This window comes from Leptopilina boulardi, unplaced genomic scaffold (assembly GCF_019393585.1).
Source record: "Leptopilina boulardi isolate dan_hultmark-lab unplaced genomic scaffold, ZJU_Lbou_2.1 LbouV2_137, whole genome shotgun sequence".
Lineage (NCBI taxonomy): Eukaryota > Metazoa > Arthropoda > Insecta > Hymenoptera > Figitidae > Leptopilina > Leptopilina boulardi.
Genome location: NW_026137682.1, coordinates 129,410 through 140,843, shown reverse-complemented (window position 1 = coordinate 140,843; position 11,434 = coordinate 129,410). Strand labels below are relative to the sequence as shown.

The 11,434-nt window shown below is 26.8% G+C and overlaps 1 long non-coding RNA gene across 1 annotated transcript; it reads left to right on the top strand.

Annotated features, from left to right (window-relative positions):
• Nucleotides 1–8,913: 8,913 nt before the first annotated feature.
• Nucleotides 8,914–11,156, top strand: LOC127291493 (uncharacterized). The gene is made up of 3 exons (XR_007844604.1): nt 8,914–9,061; nt 9,377–9,559; nt 10,885–11,156. It is a non-coding gene; the product is annotated as an uncharacterized LOC127291493 (long non-coding RNA).
• Nucleotides 11,157–11,434: the final 278 nt, after the last annotated feature.

The window sequence follows — 11,434 nt, the reverse complement described above, 5'->3', positions numbered from 1 at the left end:
TGCTTCGATATATCGACTCATACTTTGATTCATCGATTGACACTTGATTATATCGATCAATACAAAAAAATATAATTATTGAATGAAATTTATATACATATGTTGTTTCAATTGATTTTTATTAAATTGAAGTATGTATATAAATTTATATGTTCATATTTAACTACTAATTTGTTATAATTCCTAATTCCTTCTTTCTCTGATTTTGTCCCGCACTTTTTTTTTGGTCATTTATTAAATTATTTGAAAAATGGAAAAACGAAAAGAGCGGCTTTTCAAAAAAAAAAAAAAAAAAAAATTGAGGAAATGGGGAAAATTCGTAGAAAATATTGCATGTTAGGAAATAAATAATGAGACTGAGCTCGTGTTTCTCTTTTGATGTATTACACTATATACGAGTAAGAGAAAGGTTAGCGAGTAAATTGAAAGATGCACCGCGCCAATACCTGGAAATGCTGTTTAGTCTGTTCACCCTTATGTGAAGGCGTCCTAATCTTCAAAGGGAAATTTCTCGATTCGCAAGAGTTAATAATAACTGTATCTACTTTTATACATAATATAAGCGAGTGTGTTACTTAAACTCAATACTCCTGATGGTTTCCCCTTTAGTTTTATCTATTTTTTTTATAAATATTTTACTAATATTTCAAATGTAATTTTGTTAAAAACCAGTAAAATTGCATAATTTTATATTAAATATTTTAACATGTATACAATCACTTGAAGAATTATTTAAAATTTTAATTAATATAATTTTTTAAATTATTACCTCTTTTATCATAAATTTTATTTCAAGTAAATTATATTTTATTATTATTATTTTCATTATTAATTATCATTGTTCATTATTACTATTATTAATTATTAGTTATAAGTAAAATTATTAAATAGTTGCAGTTACAGTAAATTAATTTCTAATTGCAATATAACGCGATAAAAAGATATATTTTACAAAATTAACAATTAATATTTCAAAATGTACAAAGTTTTAAATAGTGTGAGGAAATCAATCTAAATGCAAATCACTTTGAACCATTAAAGTGTATATGCTACGTAGGAATATATATATATATATATATATATATATATATATATATATGAATATGCAAGAAAGGGTTGTATATTTAAAGTAATTAAAGTTATCATATATAGAATCAGACTATTAACGTTTAAAGAAAAATAATTAAGTTGAGAAGATGGTTGGTCATTTTACTTGTGGCCTTTTATTGTCAGAAAAATCACAGACATGCAAGTGTAATTATAAACACAAGCTTCGGTTACGTTTTAATGTGTATATATATATAAAAGAGAAGAGGGCAACTAAGTAAAAAGGATTTTTGTAATTATCTCTTCATGGTGACTGCCCTTTTAAGAACGCGCACCTGTAGTCAACGAAATAGAAACGTGCATAAATGATTTTACACGAATCCAATTACACTCAAGAATATACATATGCACACTCAGAAAAAAAAATAATGGTTTGAACCAAATCAAATTTTATTAATTTGTATAAATTCAATTTTTTGATTATTTTTACATATTTCTTTCTAATTTGTTAAAACTCAAAAATAGAATTTTTGGTTTAATACTCATTCACATGTGAAATGTTATTTTTCACTAAATAATGTATGTAAAAAAAATTATACTTTTTTTTTTTATAAAAGATCTTTAAATGGCATTTTTGTCTAAAGCAAATAATTCAATGATAAAATGTGATATAACACAAAGATATATGAATATGCCCTCTTTTTAGAAAATCGCCCATATATATGTATAATTACAGCATTCATAAAAACGTCGCAAAATTTGTGGTTGATTGAGAAACTTGGCAAATTTGACCCGCTTTATAAACAGTGATCTCGAATTATTGTGTTATTAGGAAAGATATAGTGCTACTTAGGTGAAGAGTTTACGAGTGAAAATCAAAGGTCTCGCGACAGAGTTGCAAATCTCGTATAGTAGTTGTGAGGACACATATGTTTATTATCATTTGAGCAAAAGATAGAGAGAGGCGTTCCTTAGAGTATGCCAACCTCCTCACGAGCAATCTACATTTCGTGTGGTGCAATACATATATATACATACTCATTGCGCAAATCTTTTCGAGAGCATTACCTAATTACCCCGTTTTGATTTATTTGGAAAATCAATTAAGCAATTTCCTGGTACTTTAAAAAAAATGTCTCCTCTTTTCTGATTAAATCAAATTAAAAAATGGTTGTGATTTTTGACATTCCTTTTTATCTTATAATTAAATTAATATAATATTTTATAATATAAACAATAGTACAAATAATAGTTATTAAATTTACATTTAAGTGATATCCCACTTGGAAAGATTCTCCGGAAAGTGCCCCCTGGAGGTTCTATCCGAATTCCGACGGAACTTCCGATGGAATTCTGATTGAGTTTTTTCAAAATTTTTAGAGTCTTAATTTCGTCAGAATTCCGTCGGAACTCCGTCGGAATCCCATCGGAAATTTTTTGGAACTCCGATGGAATTACGTTGGAAGTTCCGGCGGAATTCTGATAGAACCTCCAGGGGGCACTTTCCGGGGAATCTTTCCAAGTGGGATACATTACAATCAATAATAGATTTACTATATTTCAAATATAGATAAAGTGATAACATAAATTGAACATTAAATTAGATTATTATTTAAGTTTAAAATCTCATGCTAAATAATTATATATTAAAGCCAAGTAGGCTGATATCATTTGTTTTTATAACTGTTTGCTATAAATAATTCGCTCTGACGCAGGTGCAAATCGAAATGAGTATCAAAATTTTACGATGAAAATCTTAACGTGAATATTCTGCCATTCAATATAATAATATTTTCGTGAATTGAAAAAAATTAAAAATAATATTCAATTTTTGTAGCAGGTTTTTTTTTTTTTTTTTTTACTAAAATAGGCATAAAAAGCATAATGCTTACTGACAACTTTTAAATCTAATGAGAATTTTGGTTCAGTAATTCTAATTTAATATTATAGTTATTCTCTTGAAAATAATTGTTGTCAACCCTTTTAAAAAGTTAGAAACGAAATGAATATCGTGTGAACCAGATTACAAGCGGTTTTTGAGCTCCTCAAGGTTCTCTGATGTTTCTATATAAGGCTCACACCTTTTTACTATATGACATACGAAAGAATTTTCTAAAATCAAGTAAAAAAAAAGATGCTGTGAATGGCTCGTTGGAGCTGAAAAGCATCGACTATTTCACACCAATATAGCATAAGGAGAGAATCTTTTAAGGAACTTCTATTCAAGACTAAAAATCCTTTTCTTGTCCTAAGCAGGTGTTCTGTAATCCGAATACGCATATATATATATATACACATACCTTAAATATGATACATATATATATACCCGTATATGTAGTGTAGAATTATTGTAATGATAATTTTAACAGCATAAAGAAGTGACTTGTATTTTAAAAATAGAAAAACTAGTTTTAAAGGAAAAAAAAAATGTTTTCTTGCAAAAAATTGTCAAACGTTTATAAATTCACTTAAAATAATTAATATTAAAAATTTTTTTTAATCAAATGAATTTTTATTGGTCAGGTGATTTTGCCTATAAGGGTAAATTCAAGTAAATTCAACAGATATGTATTTTTACACAGAAAATTAAAAGGTATTAAAATAAGCTGCAACGCTTATTATTTTAATCCAATTTTGCTTATTTTAATACGAAAATGGATTAAAATAATAAGCGTTGCAGCTTATTTTAATGCCTTTTAATTTTCTGTGTAGTAAATAAAAATTTTTATAGAATCTTGAATTTTCATCTAATTTGGTAATTCTATTTTTCAGTGTGATTTTCAAAATTTAATTTACTTTTTATCGCCGTTCGTCTATTTCCATATAATATTCATAAATCCTATTAATCAGAAATGTCTGCTGACAACTCTTGCATGCGCATTTCCTCATAAATTCATCGAGTCTACATTCCTCAGAGGTAAAATCTTGGTTTGATCAAATATGAATGGCATATAGTGAAAAGAGGATAATTAACAACCCACGCTTTGCGTAGGCCCATATTCATCAAATCAGAGTAAAATATATATATAAAAGCAGAAAGTAGAATATAATGATACTTCCGTTTTGTAAATTTTATTACCATTTAACAGTAAAATTTTAAAAGTCTTTCTTGACATACATAAGGGACAAACTTACGGAAGTTGAAAACAAAAAAAAAAAGAAAAGAAAGGAAGAAAAAAAATATTCTGGACATATAGGTCGCTAAGCAGGAAATCGAGAAATATAATACAGGAACCTGTATATATCTTTCACATGTGCTCTTCCGTTGGACCAATAATATATTCCGTTCCTCTCCTTTTACTTTGCGGTCGCAACTAATTAACTTCCTAATGTGTTTCTTCTGACCAAAAACTACATCTGGTTCACATTTCCCATAAATTTTCTAACTAATAGTGTTTGCTTGGAGTATATTTTTGAAATGATAAATAAATAATGTATGAACAAATACTTGAAATTTATTGTATTTTAACTAAGTTCGGCATATGTATATTTTGAGTAATCTGCATATAAACATTCTATAAAGTTATCAATAAAAATAAAAAGAATTTATTCTTTTTTTTGGATTCTTTCGAATTCAGAGATTTGTCTAAAGAACTTTCACACCTAAAAAATAAAATATTTTTCCTTTTAGTAGATATATTGTATTGTGAAAAATATTGAAAATGTTTTTAAACATTTTTTTCACGTATTTATGCAATAGTGATTTTTAATTTTTGTTTTATCTGCAGAAGATTCAAATATATTCAAAGTGTTGCATTGCTATAAATAAACTACAGACATTCCAAGGATTGTAATGACGTGATGACCTTGATTGATTCGACAAGGCTGTCAGAGGGTTCGATATGAAAGTTAGTAGACAGGTGATCTTGGAACAACTGTATAGAGAAAGATGCGACTTTTATTTACGAACTATGTTCATTTTTCTATTTACTTCAAATTTAACATCGGTGAAATTCATCTCGTTTATAGTCAACCATTGAATAAAAAAAAAAAAATAATAATAATAATTTCACATGCTGAAAATAAAAAAATTTTTGTCTTACAATTTTTTTTTAAATCATTAATCGAGAAACATTGCAAAAATATTTTCATTCAAAAAATTATAATAATTTGCAAAAAAAAAATTTTTTTTTTTTTCTAAATTGTTGATCATATAAAAATTTTGAACTTCACTGTCGTTAAAATAAAAATCAAATCTTAAAAATAAAATTAAATGATTGAAATTTATATATACTTTGAATTTCTATTTAGCAGAAATTTGTAAAGACACTTTTTCGACTCCTGCGTTCGTACCAAAAAAACTCGTTAAAATGCATTAGACATAATCGGCTGTCGACGGATACAATAGACATTTTTGTTTTTGATTGCCGAAATGAATGCCGCTAATCAATTATTCTTTACGTTTACAACGTATTCTCATAGACGTGTGGCATCCATCTTCATGTGAGGGGGGGGGGGGGTAGTCGATAGAACGTCTTTAAATACATATTAATTGCGAACAATAAAATAGTCGCATTGATGTAAAATTCTATTATACTTTTTACATTATTTTCAGTTTGTTGATAATTTTGCCTTTAAGAATTGAACCAATCGGAACGTGCCACAATCATTGAGACGTGTGTCACATAAAAACAAAAGAATATAATTCTTTTCTCAATGGCTCATTTGTTTTAGTAAACTTTAGGTAGGACTAAAATAAATTAACTTTTACTTTTCTTGATATGATTGAACAAATTGAAACAATGTAATTTTTGATTACATTCATTATTGAGCCTTTTTAAATTATAATATTTATATTAAATTAAAAGTTTTAATTAAAAATTAAACTTAATTTTTGATAGTTCTTACAAGGAACACTAATACCCAGGTGTACCTCACTATTTGCAACTGAAAAAAGAAGAAAATTCCTACTCATTTACGTAAAAATTACAAAAAAACGATTTTTGGGGGTTAACTTTGGGGGTGATTTTCACACCTTAGATGTGCGATAGGGCACTTATAAAAATTTATGTATTTATTTAAATTTTAATTATTAAATTTCGATTATTTGATTTAATTTAAATGTTTTTCCTTATGAAAAATTAAAATCTGAAATTATTACTAGGCATAAATGTTTGATAGTTTGCTGGCAACGGAGTTAGATTGCGTTAGATAATTATAGAAGCCCATTTATTAATTTATGACAGAAAAGATGAAATTTATATGGTACTTGTAAATTTTCATCTTGTCAATTATATTATTAGAAATTAAGTTTGCCCTTCTTCTCAGAATATATATACATATATTTTTTTATATGCTAAAATATATAGATACATCATTTAGCAATAATAATTCATAAATATATTGTTCATGCTATCTTCACAAAGGTGCGATAATTATAGTTAAAATTGTAGAGCATTGTAAGATGTTGTTTGCAATTATTATATATATATACACTCATAAATAGAAAACAGTGAATTCACAGAATTTCTTTAATAAGTGTGTAATTATTGCTCATAATTACAGTGTTTTTACAATGATTTTTAATTACACTCTATATATATATACCCTTAACAAAATTCAAACAACGTTTATTCGCCGATTAATTATTTATTATCCGTTATTATTTTCTAGGGTCTGATTATTTTGCAGAATTTTATTTCACTTAAAATTTTTTTTAAATATCATTATTTTTTATCAATGTTTATTTACATTTTGTGTTAAACAAGAAAATTTTTTTCTATTTTTTAGTTTAAATTTTTTGGTTTTATCAAACTGATCTTCGATAAATATATTCTTTATATTCTAATCCAGTCAAATTCTGGTTTAAAGTTATAAAAGAAATGCATTAATTATCAAGAAGAAAAAATGTAAAAAATCAAAATTTTTGATTTTTATATTATAAATCTTCTAAAGAATTGTGGATATAAAATATGTGCCTTGAAGAATTATTATTAAATGTTACATATATATATATAAAATAAATTATATAAAATTAAAGAAAATGTTTATATGAAAATAGTATTTTTCTTAATGCATTTCTAAAGGGGTGCTTCTATTTAAAATTCTCATCAAATCACCTCCAGGACACTCGATATATTCATTGAGTCGAGATAAAGGTCGTTAGGACGACGCAGACCAACGCAGGGAGACTCACTAACATCCTCGTATTTCCGGTGATTGTCCTCTTCCTTTAGGGAGACTCCACCTTCTTCCTTGGCGCTTCTTCCGAACAGAAAAAAATGTTAAAACATTAAATTCAAAAATTTAGCAACCGTCGCGTGGAAAAGATAGTTTAACATTTTTTTTAAACATTTTTATTAAAACCTGAATAAGTGAAATTCATGTAGAATATGTCAAAAGTCTTCCTTATACACAGAAAAATTATAAAGTATTAAAATAAGCTGCAACGCTTATTATTTTAATCAAATTTTGCTTATTTTAATACCAAAATGGATTAAAATAAGCAAAATTGGATTAAAATAATAAGCGTTGCAGCTTATTTTAATGCCTTTTAATTTTCTGTGTATATATTTGTTACTGTCGATAGTATAGTTACAATCCTTGCAAAAATTACAATTTGAAATAGTTTTAATTTTTGATAGTTATCGTATTGTTGTAATTTTTATTTGTCTCAAATAATCTCTCTAAATTTGAATCAGTGAAAAAGTCACTGGTCTCAAATCAGTCGCTAAATTCTAGCTATTTGAATCAGTAACATTTCACTGATTTTCAGTCAAAGTAATTGATTCTCCAGTGAATTGTCAGTGAAAACTACTGATTCAAATAGCTAGAATTTAGCGACTGATTTGGGACCAGTGACTTTTTCACTGATTCATATTTAGAGAGATTGGTTTCTTGATTATTATATCAAATAATTATTATTTGAGCCAACAAAATGGTATTTGTTTCCAAGTATAAATATTTATTTAATAATATTCAAGTAACTGATTATTTGAATCAATTGTTTTTTTTCATTGTAGTATTAATAAAAAAAATAAATATCTGTTAGTAGGAATGAAATATAAAATTCATTTCATAAATAAGTCGCATGTGCTATAATTCTAATTACTATTATAATAATGATAGAGGTTGACCAAAAAAACTCTCAGCGAAGCCTCAGACGAATTAACTCGCAAAAGATCAAAATGAATGAAAACGGCTATTTCTATAAGTGAGATGCAGAAAATAATACCCTTGTGTTATTATACAACACACCAAAAGGCAATTTGCATAAGCAAAAAACCATTTTGGAGTCTCGAGTTAAATTATTTTTTCGATATAATAATACATATAACCTACTTCTTTAGGAAACTGTGTCATTTCTCACATTTGTAGTTCTATACATATATATGTTGAGAGCACAAAAAAAAATTTTGCTTTCAACACTTGAGTGTAATTGTTTGTTGTCGTTTCTGAAAATTGGTTATTGGAGTTTGTAAATTACTTTGGCGAAAACCTGTTTTTTATGCCTTTGTGCTAAGGATTTGTTTTTGTTTCACGCGATATAATATAGTTTCCCCCTGTTTGGTTCACTTCGTTCTTAAATTATTCGTGTTCTGTCAAAATTATATACAAAGATCTAAAAACTGCACGACAAGGCTAACGTGAAGTTGTTAATTAACAAAATACCAAGTGAAGCTGTGTATAAAATAATTTTTCCAAAATCTTCAATGTAGCACATGAAGTGAATATTTAAAAAAAAACGTTTTATAAAATTTATATTTATAAAAGGTTCAAAATGTTGATGAATTTTCCATGTATATTGTTAAATATGTTTTTTTATATCATATAGATGGGATTTAAAAAAAAATCTTGATTAATTATATCTTGTATAATGAATATAGCAGTCAGTGTGTAATTGTGTATACGATGTTGTGGTCGTTGTAGATTGTCTAGAACAGAATTTATGCACATGATATACACGTCATGGATTTTGGTTACTTACAGTATATGTACTGGTCCGCGCTCTCATATCACAAATCACATGTTAGTGAATTATCAGTTTATATGCTTGTAGATACTAATCTTCGACGTGAGTATATATCTACGCATGTATGTACACAAACATAATTGTCATTCACTCTTCTTTTTATTGTCCATTTAAAATTATGCACCACGCACAAAGATCAATTTATCATGTCAATTGTGCATGTTAATCATATAACGATTATTATTATGTTTAATACAATATTATTGAGTTGTTTTTCTTTATTTAAATCAAACTTACAAGTTACTATAATTGAATTGTGTATGCGGTTTATTTATAACTGCCTTTTACTATAATGTTTTTTTATGAATATTATTATTAACTATAGGGAAGCGAAATAATTTTTAATATATTTTGCAGAATAATATATTTGAACTAAAAAAAATGTGTAGACAAGGCAAATTTTGTTCCTCGCAGTGTGTCTCTCTATGAGTCTTCTTATAATAGTGCATTGCTCCGGAAAAGTTATCATATCACAGCTCGCCTCATAAATTGCAGTGGGCAATTTATATCGAGAGGTCTTAATGCAACTATTACCATAAAGTAGGTGTATTACCAAGTATTATCTTCCTTCCGATCAGGATTTATTCAAGCAGACGAACAAACGCGTGTCTACGCGATAATTTGCCACTCGTCAATTTCTCAATTGCTTCATAAACGCGTTATTCGATTTTTATTTTATTTTTTTATTCCTAATATTTTTTTCAATGAAAAAATATAAACCTTTTTTATTTTCAATATATTTCTAGCAATGATTACATAGAATTTCGATTTTTATTAAAATTTTCAGTAGAACATAAGTTTACAGGTGCTTTAATGATTCTTGGATATATATATATATATATATTTAGAGAGAAAGAGATATTTCCCCGATGAAACATTTGTTGGCTTTTGATTTCTAAAATTAGAAATTTATTCGAAGTGACGGATTATTATATTTATTTTATTTGTACTGAAAAATAATTATTTAATTCAATTTGAAAAAAAACAATCCGTTACTTTATTATATTATTTCAAAGAAATTACCATCAACTTTTAATAACTATTATTTAATAATTATTATAATAACTATTATCCTTTCTAGAATAACTTTAAAGGTCCTAGAAAAAATGTTAAGGTTTTAGATAAACCTTAAAAATTGTAAATAGTATTTTTTTAAGGTTGTAAATTCAAACTGAAAGACTCTGGAACAAACTTTATGAATGTAAAACGCATCTTAATTTATAAGGTAGTAGAATAACTTTGAAGGGAGAAAACAATTTTTAAAGTTATAGAATAACCTTTAAGGATGTGTAACAAACTTTTAGGTTTTAGAATAACCTTCAAGCTTTTAAAGTAACCTTCAATTATAAAAAAAATTAAAGGTTCTAGAATAAACTTTAGAAATGTATTAATTAATAAAAGTATTCTCTTGCAAAAAAATTAGATGCATGAATACTCTTCAACGAAATTATAATTGGTTAATTTTAAAATTTGCGACTAAATATTTTTGTCAATTGTTTGTCGGACATTTGCAATTTCGGACAAATGGAAATTCAGTGTTTTAAGAATTCTGCATTTCCTAATTTATACGATTAATCAAAGTATACGGAATTTAATCAAATTTAGCTGGTTTTAAATGTATATCTTTTCCTGATCTCAGACCTATGTGTAAAATATTCAGTAACTCAGGAAAAAATTTCCTTTTCCTTGAAAGAATTTTTTCACTTATATCGTGAAAAAAATAAATAAAAGCTTTAGACAAATGACCTCGAAGATAATGGGCTCTAGGTCGATTACTTATGCAGTCTTGATAGCACATTATCCAGCTTGCATTGCTGCACGACTGCTTGCTTACCCTTTCGTAACGTGTACTTTATTCCTTCCAGATGCGTTCGTTTCGATAGCTACTGACGATCCGCTCGTTTAACAGTGTGTAACGGTGTTCGCGAGTTGAAGACGAAAAGGGGTACGTATTCTTAACGAAAACAAGCTCAACAATCAACGGTCATCTTCAGCGTGAAAAAAAAAAAAATGAGAAAAGGAAATTATCTTTTCACTTGCAGTTATAATAAACCACCTTTAAAGTAAAACTCGAATACTTATTACCCTTGTCACTATTGTAAATAACCGCGTAGCTTTTCAATTGTATTGTATGCAAAAACAAAAACTGCAAAGCACCACTTAATTAGTTAAATTTCGCATTATTTGATTCTATCATTAACGCTAATCAACATATAGAACGGCAGTTTTACGATCACGAAGATTATAAGAGGAAATGGGATGATATCTTCTAATTAAAAATTATGATAATTAACTATTATTAACGATCATTTCCGATTCGCTTTAAATTCTTTTTAATTTTTTTTTCTTCTTTCAATTTTTCTCCTTGTATTTCACGCAGAACAGAGATTCATTTTAGAATTAATATTTTATAAT